The sequence below is a fragment of the Pongo abelii genome, chromosome 13 (genome assembly GCF_028885655.2).
Source record: "Pongo abelii isolate AG06213 chromosome 13, NHGRI_mPonAbe1-v2.0_pri, whole genome shotgun sequence".
Classification (NCBI taxonomy): domain Eukaryota; kingdom Metazoa; phylum Chordata; class Mammalia; order Primates; family Hominidae; genus Pongo; species Pongo abelii.
The window spans coordinates 32,023,818-32,045,144 of NC_071998.2; the positions used below are offsets into that span (position 1 = coordinate 32,023,818).

Consider the following 21,327-nt stretch of genomic DNA (forward strand, 5'->3'; position numbering starts at 1 on the left):
AAAGTCAGGAAACAACAGATGCTGGAGAGGATGTGGAGAAATAGGAACGCTTTTACACTGTTGGTAGGAGTGTAAATTAGTTCAACCATTGTGGAAGGCAGTGTGGCAATTCCTCAAGGATCTAGAACTAGAAATGCCATTTGACCTAGCAATCCCATTACTGGGTATACAACCAAAGGATTGTAAATCATGCTGCTATAAAGACACATGCACACGTATGTTTGTTGCAGTACTATTCACAATAGCAAAGACTTGGAACCAACCTAGATGTCCATCAATGATAGACTGCATAAAGAAAATGTGGCACATATACACCATGGAATACTGTGCAGCCGTAAAAAATGATGAGTTCATGTCCTTTGCAGGGACATGGATGAAGCTGTAAACCATCATTCTCAGCAAACTATCACAAGAACACAAAACCAAACACCGCACATTCTCACTCATAAGTGGGAGTTGAATAATGAGAATACATGGACACAGGGAGGGGAACATCACACACCGGGGCCTGTTGGGGAGGTGGGGAGCTAGGGAAGGGATAGCATTAGGAGAAATACCTAATGTAGATGACAGGTTGATGGGTGCGGCAAACCACCATGGCACGTGTATACCTATGTAACAAACCTGCACGTTCTGCACATGTACCCCAGAACTTAAAGTATAAAAACCAAAAAGAAACCTCATACTCATAAGCTGTCACTCTCCATTTTCCCCCATTCCCTGCACCACCTCCAGACTTAAGCAGTCACTAATCTACTTTCTGTCTCCAATTAGCCTACTCTGAACATTTCACGTAATCTCTAAACTGTTTTTGCGACCCTCTTGGAAGTTTAAAATTATCTCAAAATAAAAAGCTGAATTTACTTTTCTGTTCTTTTTGGAAATATATTTTTGTGAATAATTCGTTCTTGCGTATAACAAAATATTATAAATGTTACATAACTAATGTAAAAACAGAATAGTTTGCATGTGATATTTTTTGACTGAGGAGCCAGCATCTTCAATATCATACTGTATTGTCACCCAATGCACAAGTCTTAACTTATTTCTTTCTACATCTGCTCCTGTGTATAACAGAGTTTCTGGCCTATATTAGGTATTTAGTAAATTTTTGTTGAATGAATACCAACATATATGTATATATAGATAAATGAATATGTAAATGAATCATTTCACATTATATAAGCATAAAATTGGTTTAAGTAGGCTTTCAAAATCAGTTCATTTTATGATTTTTTTAAAATAATTTCAGCATCATTCATTCTTTATTTGCAATCAGAACGTTTTAAATTTTAATCCTGGCTCTGCTCTTTACTAACTTTTTTGATCAAATGATCTAATCTTATAGGTAAGCCTCACTTAATTTACCTAAAAGTAACAATGATAATATATTCCTACACCAACTCATGTCATTGTTGTACAGATCTTCTGAAATGATGTACTTTTTAAAGGCTCATATAGAAAATTATTATAATATATGAAGAGCTGTAACTTGGGAGATATATTTTCATATGATGATATGAACTATTTTCTAACATCGTTAATGCATTCCTATGTGAATCCGCTCAGAGTATACAACAGTAATAAATAGTTAAGTTTCCTTGAGTAATATAAAACCATTCTCAGACTTATCTGGCTGGTCCAGATGGATCTTAAAGAAGATTCTTTCCATAGAAGAGTTTTCATTTACACATGTGAGTTCCCATTGATGTCAAAGCAAATATCAACCAAGAAAAGAAGCTCTTAAAACTAACTGCTCAGATGTCTAGCACAGGGACTCACAAGAAAGAAGGATAAAATAAAATATAAAAATAAGTCTCACAGTGTCTTAGAAACAAGTAGACTTAAGTAAAAAACATTTTAGGAAAAATGGTCTCTGCCATAAATCAGAATTAAAGGTATAAGGAAAGTTAAATTCAACAACAAAGACAAATCAATTTAACTCCAACTGCTATCTAAAACATACATGAGGAGTAGAATATGAGGCTCTTGCTTAGTTTCAATCACACAACAAAGCAAGGCTTATTAAGGCTTCCCAGAAAGTGTCAGGGTTATTATGGCTTCTCAGAAAGCAATGGCAAGGCAGACATCAAAGAAGATGGCCTAGGTCGCCAAGCAACTATCCATATAAAAATGGCATAACAATGAAAAGACCAAAAATTATTATGGGCCTAACATAGTCTCAGTGTATCATGAATTAGAACCTGGATGAGGCAAAAAGAAGGAAGAATAAAAGGAAGTAATATTTTTAGTATTGTATAAAGTTATTATATAATGTTTTAAAGCCATATGTTCAAACTTGAAAACTTCTCGGGCGCTTCATATCGGTTGTTTTCCTCATTGAGTAAGTCATTTTTGGCCATAAATCATGTATTTACAAATTCACATTGTTTTGCTGAAAAGAGGGAGGGGGACTTTGAATTTTATTTAATTGAATTTATCAGGGAATTCTGAGCTCCTATGAGAATAAAATGATTAGGCTATTAAGCATCAAGAGATACAGATAAAGAGAAAGAAATATCTACTAGTGATGATTTCAAAATATCTATATAGAAGTGGCTTCGATGAAGCAGCCTCTAGTTGGGAATATTTGTTTAGGGAGGAATTTAGGGACCTTGTCTTGAAACCCTATTTGCATAGTAATGACAATGTTTTTATTTAAATTGGATGCCTATTTTGGGGTGACTTTTGGTAACTGATTTAGACATAGAGGCCTTCAACTCTCATTACCACCAAGACAATTATTGCTGTTTTCAATACAAAATATTTAGAAGAAATAGCAACAGAAAATAATAACTGTAAAAGGCAGTGTAGAAGGGAGTAGTAGATAATTGAATATAAATGTTCTGAACAAAAAAGGAATTGAGAGATAAGAGATATCTGGGTTAGGGCAATCTGGCAGGCTTAATAAAGGAGGTAGGTAGAGCTTCAATTAGGTGTTGAAACATAGGTTGTTTTGGAAGAAGACAGAAGAGGAAGGGCTTCTTGGGCACCAGCATTTGGAGAAGTACTGTTTTGAGAGAACAAAGTCCCCCCAGACTGCCAGGTAATGAAAAATGTACCATCTATCCAGATATAAGTTTATGCTCAAGTCTTTCAATTCCAGAGATATGCATCCATGGTGCTCAGATGTTGCTCTAATTCCAATCAGGATGGACCTTATGGGTGGAATCTCTTTAACAGTTTAAAAATGTGTATGTGTGTGTGTGTGTATGTGTGTGTACGTGTGTGTGTGTGTTTGATTGTATTCCTAGCATGCATGGTTAATGTAGCAATGACACCTTTTATTTCACATGTCAGATATAGTCCAGTAGATTGCTAGTGACTTAGTGGAGTATTATCTGAGACACAGCTTAGTTCAGCAAGGGATATGTGCCTGGATATGTCATTAATTTTTGCCCGGAGGACAGGTAAAGACAGTGGACAACTATCCTATATATCCCCAAATCTAGGTGTAATGCAGTGAAACTGGCACTTTAACATGAGGTATTGGATTGAAAGTGCTACCTTCATCACTATCACTTGTGTGACCCTGGGTAAGCTATTCAATTATTTTCCACCAAAGATTCTGCATCAGTGAAATCAGGTTACTATTTACATTATAGAAATTTTGTAAAACTTAGGCCCCAAGTATTGAGCCTTGACTAACACCTAAAATACAGCAGCAATGTATTTTGCATATGTATATATACTTTCTTTCTAATTTTTACTCAGATACTTTACATATGCTGTTAAGGAAAACATGAAACTCTCTGTTCTAAGATGTGGCATATGTAAACATTAAGGTGAATTCTAATCAAATAAGCACTATGAGAAATAGCTACCATTGTGTCCCACAAAATGTTCTGTTACATTTATCAGAGATAAGTTACTGGGAAGGTATACCGTTCATCCAATCTAGCATAATTTTTTAATGATCTTTAGAGACATACAGATCAATTTCAGGGCTGGTCAGTTTACCATAAGTCTGATGTAATATTGCAGAAACATCCCAACATGTTTTCATTTGGACATATTCCACATTTTATGCTTTTTATCCACCTTAGAGTTCTAAAATTCATTAAATATTATCAATTTTCTCAGTATTCTGAAGAGCTATTTAAGTTTTACATAAGTTAAGATGTCAATTGAGTCAAAGCTCTGTTCTTCTCATATTAAATGATTGGCCTTGATCAACACACTTCATACATATGAGTTTGACTTTCCTGCCTGAATATGGTATTCATATTTGCCCACTGAAGCATTAAACTGGTAAAAGATTAATAGCCTAAGATACCTTTAGAATATGCTGAGCTGCTCCTTTGTCATTGATGTCATCTTCTTTGGGGGTTGATATGGTTAGGCTGTGTCCCACCCAAATCTCATCTTGAATTCCTGTATGTTGTGGGTGGGAGGACCCAGTGGGAGGTAATTGATTCATGGGGGCAGGTCTTTCTCATGCTGTTCTTGTGATAGTGAATAAGTCTCATGAGATCTGATGGTTTTTAAAAAGGGGTTTCCCTGCACAAGCTTTATTCTCTTGACTGCCACCATGTGAGATGTCCCTTTCACCTTCCGCCATGATTGTGAGGCCTCCCCAGCCACGTGGAACTGTAAGTCCAATAAGCCTCTTTCTTTTGAAAATTGCCCAGTCTCGGGTATGTGTTTATCAGCAACATGAAAACAAACTAGTACAGTAAATTGGTACCAGTAGAGTAGGGCATTGCTGTAGAAACCTGAAAATGTAGAAGTGACTTTAGAACTGGGTAATAGGCAGATGTTGGAACAGTTTGCAGAGCGCAGAAGAAGACAGGAAAATGTGGGAAAGTTTGGAATTTCCTAGAGACTTGTTGAATGGCTTTGACTAAAATGCTGATAATGATATGGACAATGAAATCCAGGCAAAGGTGGTCTCAATGGAGACGAGGAATGTGTTGGGAACTGGAGCAAAGGTGACTCTTGTTATGTTTTAGCAAATAGACTGGTGGCATTTTGCTCCCACCTTAGAGATTTGTGGAAGTTTGAACTTGAGAGAGATGATTTAGGGTATCTGGTGGAAGAAATTTTGAAGGAGCAAAGTATTCAAGAAGTGACATGGGTGCTGTTAAAGGCATTTGGTTTTATAAGGAAGCAGATCATAAAAGTTTGGAAAATCTGTAGCCTGACAATATGATAGAAATATGAAAAATTGCATTTTCTGAGGAGAAATACAAGTTAGCTGCAGAAATTTGCATAAGTAACAAGGAGCTGAATGTTAATCACGAAGACAATGGAGAGAATATGTCCAGAGCACATTAGATTTCTTCATGGCAGCCCCTTCCATCACAGGACCAGAGGCTGAGGAGGAAAAAGTGGTTTCATGGGCCAGGCCCAGAGCCCCCTTACTGTGTGCAGCCTAGGGACTTGGTACCCAGTGTCCTAGCTGCTACAGCCTTAGCTGAAAGGGGCCAACATAGAGCTCAGTCTGTGGCTTCAAGCCCCAAATCTGGGCAGCTTCCATGTGTTGTTGAGCCTGCAAGTGCACAAAAGTCAAGAATTGAGATTTGGGAACCTCTGCTTAGATTTCAGAAGATGTATAGACATGCCTGGATGCCCAGGCAGAAGTTTGCTGCAGGGGTGGGGCTCTCGTGGAGAACATCTGCTAGGGTAGTGCAAAAGGGAAATCTAGAGTCGGAGCCCCACACAGAGTCCCTACTGGGGTACTGCCTAGTGGAGCTGTGAGAGGAGGGCCACCATCCTCCAGACCCCAGAATGGTAGATCTACTGACAGCTTGCACTATGTACCTGGAAAAGCCACAGACACTCACTGCCAGTCCATGAAAGCAGTCAGGAAGGAGGCTGTACTGTGTAAAGCCATGGGGCAGAGGTGTCCAAGACAGTGCGAACTCACTGCTTGCATCAGTGTGACCTGGATGCAAGACATGGGGTCAAAGATCATTTTGGAATTTTAAGATTTGACTGCCCTGCTGGATTTTTGACTTGTGTTGGGCCTGTAGCCCCTTTGTTTTGGCCAATTTCTCCCATTTAGAATGGCTGTATATACCCAATGCCTGTACCCTCATTGTATCTTGGAAGTAACTAATTTGCTTTTGATTTTACAAGCTCATAGGCTGAAGGGACTTGCCTTGTCTCAGATGAGACTTTGGACTGTAGACTTTTGGGTTAATGCTGAAATGAATTAAGACTTTGGGGGACTGTTGGAAAGGCATGATTGGTTTTGAAATGTGAGGACATGAGATTTGGGAGAGGCTGGGATGCAACGATGTGGTTTGGCTGTGTCCCCACCCAAATCTCATCTTGAATTTCCACATGTTGTGCGAGGGACCTAGTGGGAAGTAATTGAATCATGGGGGCAGGTATCTCCCGTGCTGTTCTTGTGATAGTGAGTACATCTCATGAGATATGAAAGTTTTAAAGAGGGGAGTTTCCCTGCACAAATTCTCTTCTTTGGTCTGCCGCTATGTGAGACATGCCTTTCACCTTCTGTCATGATTGTGAAGCCTCTCAGCCATGTGGAACTGTAAGTCCAATAAACCTCTTTCTTTTGTAAATTGCCCAGTCTTGGGTATGTGTTTATCAGCAGCATGAAAACAGACTAATACAGGGGTCTTACAATTTCATTTTACTAGATTGATTGCAATGCTTATTATTAACACCCAGTTAATTAAAATGTTTAAAAAAAATAAATATCTAAAACAAAATTCTTAAATGTCTGCAGTACTGTCGAGCTGATATAAATAAAACTAAGCAAAGCGATTTTTTTTCATTTTTCTTTTTTTTTAAGTACACTACAAATATATCATTGTTTTTGGTCCTATGAAACTTGGAATTGTAACAATAGTATGGTAAGCTATCTAATATTAGATACTGAGTTCTGAATATTCCTTAATTTTACCCATATTCTCTGGAGAAGCTAAGTGAACTCCTGGTAATTATGACTTAAATAGTTTAAAGCCTACATCAGCCAGGATATAATGAAGAAAGCCAGAGGAAGGGAGAAATATATGCATTGGCTCAACTATAAAAAACATCCTAATTCTTGTGTAAGATGGGACATGGATCATACTTCTAGCTTGCATGACTTCTATTATATGAAAAAAGAAGGAGAATATTTCTTCTGGTGGCTGAAGTGACTGTTTCTGGAAGAAAAGCAATAGGAGGCAATTTAGTAGATAAAAGTTTGTGATCCAGTAGAAATTAGAAACTTTGTTTTTGGTAAAATGAAATGGTGTTATTTTTTATCATCTGTGAATCAAAATGAGATATGAGGATTGTTGTGAAGTCAGCCTTTTTTGAGAGCCCTATAGATGCCACAAGGGCAGACAGTAGAATATGCAAGACTTTAAGAGTTGAAGCCTAATCATCTGGAAGTCTTATGACTTACGATAAATTCAAATGGAAAGCACCTGAACAATGTCATCTACTATGAGAAAATGCAGGATATTCAGTGAAGATATATTTAATATACAAACCATTGAATTTCCAGCCTATTATACTTCTTAATATAGCCTGATGTCAAAAATGGCTGGCAAGGTATAGTGATCAGGGCAAGAGAACTACCTTATTTAGCTTAATGGCTATCTTTCAGGTATAACTCAAAGCAAACAAAGTAGAATGTTAGTAAAATTCATATAATTTGTATCTATATGTATGTGTGTGTAACATCAACAGTCATCAAAGATGCTATATTCAAATCAGTTCTCTGACGTTTTCAGAGGCAATTTGGTTTTCTGGGTGCCAGTGTGTTGATTTCCAGAAGGTACAAACCATGATTCCCATGCTTCTGCGTTTTCTTGATGCCGTAGTGCTGGATGTGTCATGGTTGATGCTCAATAAATTCTGTCATTGATGGATTAATCCTCCATTCTCTTTAATCTAAGCCTGCATTTTCCTCTTTGTTATGATTCAGGTACTTCACTCCCAGCCTCTTCTTTAGATATGTCATTTTAGACTTTATCTGGGCATGGAGAAATGTTTTGGAAGAGAAAATTTCTATACTTTCGCCATATGGGCTATGCTGGAACTGGAACAGTTAAAAATAATGTGGGGTACATAATAATTGGATATTTGAATGGGATAGTATTCATCGGATCATGAAGCACTACTTCCTTGTTTTAAAGATAAGGAAACTGAGGGTATGGAGATTAGGGGACTTGTGGCAGATAGGCATAAAGGCTTAAAATATTTTAGCGCTTTGTTTTAGCAGTGATTTCTCCTTTGGGAATTCTGTCTTCAATTCTGGAGTGATTTTAGGATCACAAGATCATAATTAGTCAAAATTTAAAGCTACTTAAGCTTTGTCAGCACTCCAGTGCCCTGTTTAAAAGAAGAAAAACCAACAAAATCACTTCACCAGTTGGAATCACTAGTTGAAAATGTGAAACATCCTCATTACACCAAAAGGGAAGCACAAGTGCTTTCTTCTAAGTGTTTAAGCAGGCTTTGGAGGGGGTGCTCATTCTTCAAAAACAATAGTGTGTCTTTGTAAATGGGCATCCCACTGAATCAAAGAATGTGCGGACGCAGTGTAAGGAAAGCCTCTTTCAATTTCCTCCGGTGCTGCCAACTATTTAGTCTGAGGCTGTTTATACTTTCTGGGATATAAATGATTTTATCTCCATTGCTGACAATGTTGAACTCAACGTCCTTCTTTTTGATACAGTATTTGCTGAAGAAATTGTATTGATTTACAGACTCTCTCTTCTGTAATTCCCCTAACATCTCAAGGCCTTTTAGGTTAACCAGTTTCTTTCAAACACCCTTCAAGACAAAAACATATTGGTTTTCAAAATCTCAGCAGGCTCTGGCAATATGGGAATCAGTGCTGGCCCTAGTAATTAATAATTTATGTCTCTATAGCTCTCTTTACAAATTCAAATTCTAGCAGCATTTAACATTTTATGCTTCAATTGTTTTTTATCCACCAATAGTTCTGATTTTTTGTGATATATTTTCTTCAGATGTATAGGTGAAAGCAATAATTTATTTGCACGAGGTAAGGAAGAAGCAAGGAAAATTAACTCCCTCCACCCACTCCCCCTTTAGACAATCAATAATTCCTGTTCTCATCCAGGCTTTAATCATTGCCTGTCTGGATGTCTGCAGACTTCCTCTTGGTCTTCCTATGTATGACCTCCCTCCTCACTAGAGACTTCAAAAACTTTAGCTAAATTCATCTTCTTCTTCCTGAAACCATATTACTAGTCTTCAAGCGTCTCCTTTGCTTTCAGAGTTAAGTTTGAATTTCTTGATTGTGGTCAACCTAGTGGAAACCAATTTAATTTTCTTCTATGTTAAAGTCAGAGTGATTTTTAGTTCATCCATTTTCTTTAAGTTGTCAAAAGTTCTTTTAAGAAAGTTTTCTAGATGATTTGTTGAATCTGAGAAGTGACTTTTAAATCATATTCTGTTGATAAAATGTGACTCTTCAGTGCAAGTTTAGGCCAGAAACTATATAACATCTTTTCAGTGTGCACATACTGCAAGTGACTCCCAGTAAACATCTTATTAGTGTTGTAGGATGCTTTTTCACATTTATCACTCAAATTGGCATAACTCATATGGTTATGATGACAGCTTACTGTCTATATTTGTCAAAGCTGCATTGTTTTGAATGTAAGCTTCTTTCCTCAAGTTCTGTGCTCTTTTAGGAATATTGTTGCCTATAATCACTTCACTGCAAAACAAGGGGAAGGGATGTAGGTGACTAGAAAGATGAATTAGGAAAGGCAAAATGAAATAAAGGGCAGAAGTGATGAGTCATACACTGAAGACACAGAGGCTATCCTCTTGGGTGAGAGACTATCAACCAGAATCTTAAAGACTACACTAGGCTTGTCCTGTGCTATTTGACCTATATTCACTGCTGTTTCTCCTAATTTTTATTGATGGATCTACCCTTTATGTTGTCCTTATTCAGTTTATGTATTCAACAGATATGTAGTGAGAGAATACAATGCTCTTGGCATTGTTTTGAAAACTGGGTTTAGAGCAGTAAAGAAGCAGACAAATCCATGTCTAATATATACACAATGATTCAGATTCTACTAAATGCAAGGAAGAAAATTATTTTAAAAAGGAGGATGAGGTATCATGGAGTGACAGGAGAGAATTTCCTTAGGTTATGTAGACAGAGGTGACGTCTGTGAATAGGAGAACTGTAAGCGGAAACTTGGGTGATGAATCATCTGCTATGTGAAAATCTAAAGGAAAAGCGTCTCAGGGGAAGAAGAAAGCAGAAGAGCCCAAACCAGCCTTGTGTACAAAGAAGAGAAGAAAGCCGTCATGGCTGGAGCAGGTTGATTGAGAGACAGAATTGTAGGAGAATGAAGCTCAGACATGTGGGCCACAGAAACTAGTCTGGCTCTTATTTTAGATGCAATTGGAGGAAGTTCAACAGAAAATCAGGGTGACCTGATTTACTTTTTGAAGAGATTACCATGGCAAATGTGTGGTGAATGAATTATGGGAGAGCAAAAATAAAATCAGTTAGGGCCTTTCCTAATCCATTTCTAAAATCTGGACCTTTCCTAGACTATTAAATGGGCCCACCCCAAATTAGCAAGAATTAACTCCTTCAACTTCACATATTTTCAGAATATTTTATAGTTTCTCCCCATGTGAATGACAGTGATTTTCAATAATTTTCCATGAGTGTTTGCTAAGTAAGAGTCAAAAGGCCAATAGAGAAGTCTTGAAGTCTTCTTGCTCTTGTCTATTATATTTACTAATGCTTTGCTTCTGCCTTTTGTCTACGTACAAAGACGTATGTGACTAAAATATGTTTGAAACTACTGGTCTTTAGGATATTGTCTATGGCATCATCCCTAAGTATTTTTTAAATCTCATATTTTGTCATTCTCTCCCTGGCACCTCATATTCAACTCCTACACTCTGTATACACAACTATATATACAACTAGGCAGAGTTCTTGGACTATAACTTCCTACTCAATGCTTCTCAGCTTCATACATTCTGTTCCAGCTGCTTGGAATGTCTTCTCATTGACAAATGCCTTTCCAGGCATTACAACTGGATGGACACCTTCATTTTTTCATTTGTGTTTTTCACCCTAACACTTTGCAAGAACCATTGTACTAGAACTTACACTTCCAAATCCAGTATTTATTTTATTGTTTAATATTTATTTTGCAATTTTGTTAAGTTCTCTGAAGCCCAAACCCATGTCTTTTTCACTTTTCCATTTCTAGTGCCTAAAGAGTGTCTAGCATGTAAGAATTTAAAAGTGTCATTGAATGAAATAATAATTTGATTAGTGTGTAAGTAAATCAAAGCTCTAGTTATTTAAACATGTTTAAGCCATTTGCTGATTTTATGCCACAAAACTAATAATACCTGGTACCACTGGAACACCTCTTTTTAAATTCTGTGACCATAGAAGAAGAGAAATAATAGAGACTTCAGTCAGGCTGAACTTTGAAGCAACAGCGAAAATTATTGATAAAAGTACAAGTAGTCGAAATTTAAAGGTTTGGGTTTCTATTGGCAGTCCTGAATAAAGCTTTCTGTCTTAGTCTAAATGGGTCTATTAAAATAAATGAATAACAGGGAGTTAGGATTGGCTTTTAATTGTGTCTTTTGTACTTATCACTGTACCTACTGCATCTGCTAAGCTTGATAAATATTCATTGAATAATTAATCAGGTATGTGTAAGACTTGTACACTGAAAATTATAAAACATTACTGAAAGAAATTAATGACCTAAAGAAGTGGAAAGATATCCTTTAATCACGAATTGAAAAAATTAACATTGTTAAAATGGCAATATTTCTCAAATTGATATACAGATTCAATGTAATCCCTATCAAAAATATAAGGAACAAAAAAAGATAAATTTGATTTGATCAAGTTTAAAATATTTGGGCATCAAGTGAAATTATCAAGTGAAAAACAATCCACAGAATGGAAAAAAATTTGCAAACCGTATATCTAATAAGGGTTTAATATTCAGAATATGTAAAGATTTCCTACAACTCAACAACAACAAAAAAACACAATTTAAAAGTCAGCCAAAACTTAAATAGACATTTCTCAAAATAACATATACAAAGTAAAAAACCAATAAAAAATGCTCAATATTTACTCACTGAAAAAACGCAAACCAAAACCTCAATGAGATACCAATTCATACTCACTTAGATAGCTATAATTTATTAAAAGGGAAGAAAAATAAGTTTGGAGAACAATATCATGTGGATACATTTCTAGTGAGAATGTCAAATGGTGTACTTGCTCTAGAAAACAGTTCGATGGTTCCCCAAAAAGTTAAGCACAGAATCATCATATGACCCAGCAATCCTAGGTATATACCCAAGAGAATTAAAAACAGATGTTCAAACAAAATTTGCACATGAATATTCATGGAGATTATTCATAAGATCCAAAAAGTAAAAACAACCCAAATGTCCATCAACTGAAGAATGAGTAAACAAAATGTGGTATATCTATACAATGTCATTTTAGCCTTAAAAAGGAATGAAATACTAATTCATGCTACAATATGGATGGACCTTGTAAACATCATGCCAAGTGATAAAAGCTACACAAAAACCCATACATATTGTGTGATTCTATTTATGTGAAATGTCCAGAATAAGCAAATTCTTGGAAACAAGAAGCACATTAGTGGTTTCCAAGGGCTGAAGGGAAGGAGAGAATGAGAAACTAGTGCTTAATTGGGTACAAGATGTCTTTTTGGAAGGATAGAAATGTGCTGAAATGAGATAGTGGTTATGGTTACATAATATTGTGAAGGTACTAAAAGCCACTGTATTATATACTTCAGCTAAAATGGTGAATTTAATATTATATCAATTTTCCCTCAACCAAATAACCAGATTTAAAAAATTAATCTAATAAAAATTAACACTATTATTTATTAGCATGTTTGTGCATTAAATGATAAACTAAGTAGCTTGTTCTAAGCTCTACATTAAGTCATGGATAAATGTATAGCTGGATAGGTGGATGGATGATGGATGAAAAGAAAAGAAAGATGGATTAACTGATGAATGAATGAATGAATGAATGTGTTACCTGCTCAAAATCAAAGGGTTAATAAGTAACAATGCTTTACTCACTTTGTTATATCTGGTTCCTTTCCTTAATACATTTGGCCTCCCCAAATTCATGATCTGACCAATTTAGAGGTTCCTATCTGTGGCTTTTAAATGTTTGTATTTATTTGTAAAAGGCATTTTCTGAAGAAAACGTCTTACTCTAAACTACATCTTCTTGATATTCCACACAGTTTACTACTTACTTGATTACCTATCGGAAATCAGATATCTATAAACAAATATCTTTAAATATATATTTATTTACATATAAATTATCTATGGATACTAATGATAGGGCAACAAACAGAGATGTCTGCTGATAGATATAAATCTATGAAAAGCAGGAAATTCTTTCGAATTTTAAGACAACTTTGTTGTTTAATCTTTAAGATTATCAATCTTACAGATTGATCAATATTTCACTATGTTTGGATTTTGCTGTGCTAGATATTCTTAACTGAAGATATAATTGAAATAAATTTATGGACAGAGCAAAGGGAAAATAACTTGGGAATTTAAAAATTGTAATTATTTTAAAACAATTATAAAGTTTTTAAAATTGAATTTAGTGATCCAGTGTTTTCATTTAGGGAAAAAAAAAAAAGAGAAAAGAAATCGAAACTGCAGGTAAAACATAACGAGGCTGATTCTAACAATCATATGTGACTGAGATGTTTACTTTTTGGAGGGCCATTAACTCTTTCAATCATTAGAGTCTCATTTGGTGCATTGAGGCTGACAGATAATAAACACAATTTGAACACAGAAGTGGTGGTGGTTTTCCCAGTGATTGGTAGGCCCCAGCTGGTTTCCAAGACTGTAGGAGCTCAGAGAAGAGGGGCAAGCCAGTCTGATTCCAGCTCTGCGAAGAGGTTCTCCCTGTCTGACTGTGGTTGGACAGATGTAACCCACTCCAGCAAGAACATATTTGCATATATATAAGGATTGCATATGATGGTTGAGGCTGGGTAATATTACAATAAAAAGTTAGCAATATGCAATCTCCCTATTATCAGTTTTTTTGGTATTGTTTTGTTTAAACAATAGTTTTGACACCATTCTCATTCTATTCAAATAGTGTTGTTTAAATATATAATATCACTTTGTTTTCACTTGACAAACATAATTTGAGTACTTACTGTGTGAAAGCAATGTGCTGAAACCCTTTTTGGAATGTAAAGTTTAATGTTTTAACATCGTTTTACTCAAGAAGTTTTAAATCTATTAGAAGCAATAAGCCATTATACCAATAATTGTAATACAATGTAATATATATTGATAACTGTTAAATAGCAAGAATCCAGAGATGTTTCCAAAGTAGGGGTAGAACTCATAGAACTACTAAAAAGAGAAGCATTGATAAGAAGCAGAAGCACCTGTATTTCTGATCAAGATAAAAAGATGGGACTTACTGAGAAATGTCAGCTGAAATTGTAGAGCAAAGAAAATATAACTTTCTCTTTTCCCTTTAGTTAACTATTATATCTCAAGGGCTAATATCAAAATAACCCCAAAACCAAATAGTTTTCTGAGGATTAGTTATATATGTAATATTATTTCTAGAAGAATAGGAGGTGATGGCCTCAGCTTAGACCTCTGAAATGAGTGACAGAAGAAGAAATACAGCCCCTGCAGCCATATTATAGGAGTGAAAACAATCTACAAATAGGGAATTTAATACAATATGTTATTTTTTAAACTGTGAAAATTCTGGGTCATCATTTTTGCATGTTATTTCAAAACACTAACTAAGTTTTTATTCCAGAAACATTTCGTATTTACAAAATCTCCAAGGGGAAGCAAAGAAGGTAATTAAGCCAAGATGACAAAATTCCATTAAATAATGATCTGAAATATTAAAGAAATATGTGGCAAAATGGCTGCTACATTTGTAGGAAACACACAAAAACAATGAAGCGAGGTCCAGAAGCCTTGCCATCTAATGAGACTGGAGGCAGGATGCAGAAAGTCTTACTTCTGTTAAGAGTGCATCTATTTAACTTTGTCTAGCCCTAAAATTACTTACTTTCTCTTCTATACTTAGTAAATCTTTGGAAAGGTGATATCTTAGTTCATTTTCTATTGCTTAGAATATGTGAAACTGGATAATATATAAAGAATAGGAATTTATTTCTTATATTTAAGGAGTCTAAGAATTACAAGGTTGAGAGGCTGCATCTGGTGAAGGTCTTCTTGCTGGTGAGGACTCTGCAGAGTCCCAAGGTGGCACAGGGTATTTTATGGTGAGGAGGGCTGAACTTGCTAGCTCAATTATCTTTTCCTCTTTTTATGAAGGCACCAGTCCCACTCCCATAATCATCCATTGTTCTATGAACAGGTTAATTCATTTATGAAGGCAGAGCCCTCCTAACCCAATCACCTCTTAAAGGCTCCACTTATCAATACTACCACATTGAGGATTAAGCTTCAACATGAGTTTTGGAGGGGACGAACATTAAAACCATAGCAAGTAGTTACAGCATCTCTCAACATTTGAAAATAACATTTGTAGGAGTTTACACAGAGAGATGGGTTGGACATGAGTTTTATGAATGTCTTTCACCCCTTGTGGGATTTTGAAGACCTGATATTCTTCTCTCCCTCTCTGAGGTAATGGAGTTCCCATGTAGCATTAGACAAATAACAAACATTCAATTTTCTTTTTCCCCTAATCCATAGTTATGTGGTACTGTCAGTATCTACAGTCATTTAGAAAAACTTAATGTACTGAGAGAACATTGATATTCTTGGATTAAAGGCCCTATGTATGGAAAGAAGAAAGTAATGAAAAGATAATTATTTTTCTTTATAATTTGATAATTGAAAAAAGAGCCATTTAAACATTAAAAAATTTTGGATAAGCTATATTTGTGTTTGTTTCTAGAGCATTGTTTATGCCAAATAATTTTTCCTCTTGGTGAAAGTGTTATCATAAAAATAATTCTGAGATGTGAGCCATGCCTAGGAGAAAATTAATTCATTGTCCTATCCAATGGGCTTACTTAGCTTTTATAGCTAGGAATGTCATTGAGGACTTCACAGTGAGCTGAGTCTAGAGGATGAATGACAGACCTGAAAATCCCAGAGTAGAAGGGCCAGAGATATGACAGGATGTGGAATATGAGAAATTGTGTTCAAAATTGCTAAAATATGTTGGTAAATGGAAACAGATGAGATCATGGAAATACAAAGCAGATTAATAGCCAATATTAGAAGTCTTACATGCCTTCTTAAAACACAGGGAGTTGGTTTTATAGGAAACTGGGACACAACAGAAATAGCAAGGAATATGGTCAGGTATTTATATGCAAATCTGAGGAATAGTGTCAGTAAAATAGGTAGCTTGAAATGCCCACTCCAGAAAGAAATTAGGAGGCTAGTGCTGTACTCAGATATGGGTTGATAATGATACTTTGAATTAGAGAAGAGTGAGTCCTGACAAAAGAGAAACTAGAGATATTTATAAATACCCAGAACAGATTAGATTGGGTGACCTTTTGAATCTAGAGGTGAAAAGATGGCAACTTTGAGAATGTAACGGAGGGATTACTAAGATCATTGTTACATATTTTTATCAAATTCTGTTATCTAGATATGAAAACGTTAATAAGAGCTAGAGAGACATGTGGCTCATGTCTGTTGCCAACAGAATATCAACAAACAATACAGTTGGACCAGATGTAAAATCAACTGGAAATAAATCTGGGAAGCTACTTGTGTTTATTATCATATTTTCCTAGTTCTCTTTCTTCTTTTCACACATCTGTCATTTTGTACTGTTGTCAAAGAAAGAAAGAAAAGAAAGACAATTTCTAGTAGGGTTAAAAGCCAGTGCAATTTTTGCCTTCTGCAATAACTTCAGTGGTGGAAAAAAAAGGTTTTCTCCTAATAAAGTGAAGCATTTCTCAGTTATTCCCATAATTAAAAACAAATTATTAATTAAAAGCAAATGATTAACTCATTTTCTCCAATAACCATAAAAAAGGAAAGGCAAGTGGGGAAGAGGTGGGAAGTAGAAAACATTATACCCAACTCTCTTTTATCTCATTTATCTCTTTTATCTTTTGACTTCATATGTCCAGTAATATTATTTTATTCCTTCTAGCCTAAATATTTATAAAGTATTGTTATCTGCTTTTCAATCTACTTTCATATTATTTCAGTTTTTTTGTGAAAAACTTATAATGTACAGAAGGAAGGTAGAAGTCCCTTTTCCCAGGCAAAAAGGGGCACAGAAAAAAAGAAGTGACTTAAAAAGACTTGGAAGAAGAACAGCTATGACGACTCCTAGACCCAGTGACTTTTAAATAATAATACCTGAGTTAGAGAGATAATGTACACTTTGTAGTGGATGAGTCCATTTAAATTTACCAACATTTGGTATATTTAAAGGATAAGAGAACCAGAGGAGGAGTTTTACTTTTCCCTCTTTCTTTAGGTTTTGTTTGATCACAGAGTCATTCCAATGCCGTCTCAGTCATGAAAGTGTCAGTAGCATGTAACAATGCTTCCTAAAATTTTCTGCTAAAAATCACTAATGGCATTAGAGAGTCACGTTAGTCACCCTGATCTTGTATTAGCCTGTTCTTATGTTGCTAATAGAGACATTCCCAAGACTGGGTAATTTATAAAGAAAAAGAGGTTTAATGGACTCAGTTCCACATGGCTGGGGAGGCCACACAATCATGGTGGAAGGTGAATGAGGAGCAAAGTCACGTCTTAACATGGCAGACAAGAGAAGAGGACTTGTGCAGGGAAATTCCTCTTTATAAAGTCATCAGATCTCATGAGACTTTTTCACTATCAGGAGAACAGCACAGGAAAGACCCATGCCCATGATTCAATTAGCTCCCACTGAGTCCCTCCCAGGACATGTGAGAATTATGGGAGCTACAACTCAAGATGAGATTTGGGTGGGGACACAGCCAAACCACATCAGTCTATTGAGGAGGTAGATACATTGATCATTTATATAACAAACACGTTACATTGTTTTATTTAATTTTTGAAATCTATGAGAATTTAAATTCTACTCTGTAATCTACTTATACTATTTAAATACACAATGAATAAATTTAACTGAACTTTAAATAAAATTAAAGCTCCAGAGATATGGGCATATTTTTTCTGTAGTTTCATATATTCTCTGGGAAACTCAAGGTTGCAGCCTATAAACTTCAGTTTGAAAATTATGATAATAATGTTTCATGACATTGCAGTGTTTAGTAAACCACTCAGAAGCAGGACATTAGGCTAAATCATTTACTGTGGGGATCTGGCAAACACTGTCCAACCACTGCTGTGTTAACCTGTCCAGATTAACCTGCATGTACAATTATGTATTTCTGGGATTCAGGCTATGATTTTACCCATTTCAAACCAACTTACAAAGCGATAACATGATTATATTGGTCTTTACTGACACACTAGGAAAAAAATAAAGAACAACAACCAAAAAAAAAAAAGTGTCTCTCCACAGAAAGCAGAAGATGAAAACAAAATAAGTAAAACATAGCAACCCTTTAAGTGGTTGCCCAATATTTGAAGAGCGTTATATAAACTCACTGACTTTGTCCCACTAGGCATCCTACTGTTATCCCTTTGAGGAACTCAATGAGGAGATGAGTCCTGTTTAGTGAGCATCTTGAAGAGGTTTGAACTATCCTGGAAGCTAATATTACCTAGTATATGTTTATGAGTGGCTCCCCAATTAAAGCAGTCAAGATCAAATTCTCTTGATTGAGTAGCAATAGAAATCACAAGAATGGAATTGAACATAGTTCCTGATTGTGTCAGACACAACTCTGACTGATGCCACTGGGGCTTACCATTCAACCACACTAAAATTTCAAGAACATATTAAGTCTCATGCTTCTGTCTTCACAGCACAAAGACAATCCTGAAAGTAAAGAAATTATAAGTACCGTATTTGAGGTTACTACCTTGTCTTTTTAACCTAAGATGTCTAGACAAGCCAGGCATGAATGAATGTGCCTTGAAAGGGATAGCAGGCCATTTTTGTTTTAGAATGGGATAACTCTTTTGGCATTTGAAAAATATATACAGTTGTGGCTCTCAGTTTTCTGATAAAGACAATTGACAAGTCTTAGGCTTAGGTATCTCAGTATTTGGAAATGATAGTCTGTCTCACAAGGGACATCTATATATTGTCTTAACATGAGATAAACAGATAAGCCATAATTGTGTAGACCAGAGGTCAGCAAACTATAGCCTGTATGTCAAACCTGACCACTATGTTTCTTTAATGGTCTGTGAGTTGAATTTGTTTTTATATTTGGAAATATGGAATAAATCATGACAAGAATAATATTTTTTGAAATGTAAAAATTATATGAAATTTAAAATCAATGTCATAAATAAAGTTTTACTGGAACTGAACCATGTCCATTCACATATTGTCTATGCCTGCTTTTCACGTGACAGAGTTTAGTAGTTGTAACAGAGACCTATAGCTCACAAAGCCTAAAATATTTACTCTTTAGCCCTTTACAGAAAAAGTTTGCTGATCCCTGGAGTATATGAATGGAAGAAGAATGGAAGGGCAGTGTGATGCCATTGAATTGTGAGAACATCAGAGTAGAATTCAAAAGATCTTCTAGATACTTGAAGAAACAACTTTTAAATACAACATAACAATGATCTCCTAAAGAGATCCAGTCATCTCCCAGGTTTTTAAAGTGCCTTGTCAGTAATAACAGTGTGCCATCTCCTCTGAGGTAACTGAAAGTTCCACATTTGACAGGTAAGTTTCTTTCCTCCCTCTCCCACACCATGGAGCTGGTACATTATTTTTCTCCTTGGCATCCAAATACAAGTGCAAAACAGAAATATAAAGCCTTTCAATGGGTAACTTTCTTAAAAGTAGTGGGAGTGAGGGTGCATAGGAAACCTCAATTTAGCATCCACAGCTGTCTTTATCAAAAATGATGCCCCATCAAATGTGACAGTTGTTGAGTCTGATATTGCTATTTTCATCTGTGCACATACAGCAAGAATATGCTGCTGATAAGGCATACAAGGAGCTGTGCCAGTACAGACTGTGCTGAAAAATATGTTTGGTTTAATGACCCTTGGTTACATTGTTAGAATTGGCTAAACTACAGGCAAGATATTATTGTGACCGTAAGATATTCCATTTACAAGTTGTTTTAGTAAATTTAGTACAACTATCACCAAGCTAAGAAAATTGATTGCTTAGAATTGTTATTTGGTACCATGTAAACCAAAATGTTGACATAAATTTTCTACTTTTTCAATTTTTTTATTTTCAATAGATTTTTGAAGAACAGGTGGTGTTTGGTTATGTGAATAGTTCTTTAGTGGTGATTTCTGAGATTCTGGTGTACCAATCACCTGAGCAGTGTACACTATTACCCAATGTGCAGTATTTTATCCTTAACCTCCCTTCCACCCTGTTCCCTAAGGCCCCAAAATCCGTTGTATTGTTCTCATGCCTTTGAATCCTCATAGCTCCTACTTATAAGTAAGAACAATGTTTGGTTTTTCCATTCTTGAGTTACTTCACTTAGAATAACGGTCTCCAAAATTGACAAATTGGATCTAAATAAACTAAAGAGCTTCTGCACAGCAAAAGGAACTATCAGAGTGAACAGGCAACCTAGAGAATGGGAGAGAACTTTTGAAATCTACCCATCTGACAAAGGTCTAATATCCAGAATTTGTAAGGAACTTAAACAAATTTACAAGAAAAAAACAACCCCATCAAATGTGGGCAAAAGATATGAGCAGACACTTCTCAAAATAAGACATTTACGTGGCCAACAAATTTGAAAAAACCTCAACATCACTAATCATTAGAGAAATGCAAATTAAAACCACAATGAGATACCATCTCACACCAGTCAGAATGGTGATTATTAAAAAGTCAAGAAACAGTAACTGCTGGCAAGGCTGTGGGGAAATAGGAACACTTTTACAATGTTGGTGGGAATGTCCATTAGTTCAACCATTGTAGAAGGCAGTGTGGCAATTCCTCAAGGATCTAGAACCAGAAATGACAGACTGTATAAAGAAAATGTGGTACATATACACGATGGAATACTGTGCAGCTATAAAAAGGAATGAGATCATGTCCTTTGCAGGAACATGGATGAAGATGGAAGCCATCATCTTCAGCAAACTACACGGGAACATAAAACCAAACACCTCATGTTCTCACTCATAAATGGGAGTTGAACAATGAGAACACATAGACACAGGGAGGGGAAAACACACACTGGAGCCAGT

The 21,327-nt window shown here is 35.7% G+C and overlaps 1 long non-coding RNA gene across 1 annotated transcript in view; it reads left to right on the forward strand.

Annotated features, from left to right (window-relative positions):
* LOC129047817 (uncharacterized) overlaps positions 1-21,327 on the forward strand; it is a 1,037,663-nt gene that overhangs the window by 407,376 nt on the left and 608,960 nt on the right. Inside the window, exon 2 of the long non-coding RNA XR_010136497.1 lies at positions 19,563-19,822. This is a non-coding gene — a long non-coding RNA (uncharacterized LOC129047817). The remainder of the gene's footprint in view (positions 1-19,562; positions 19,823-21,327) is intronic.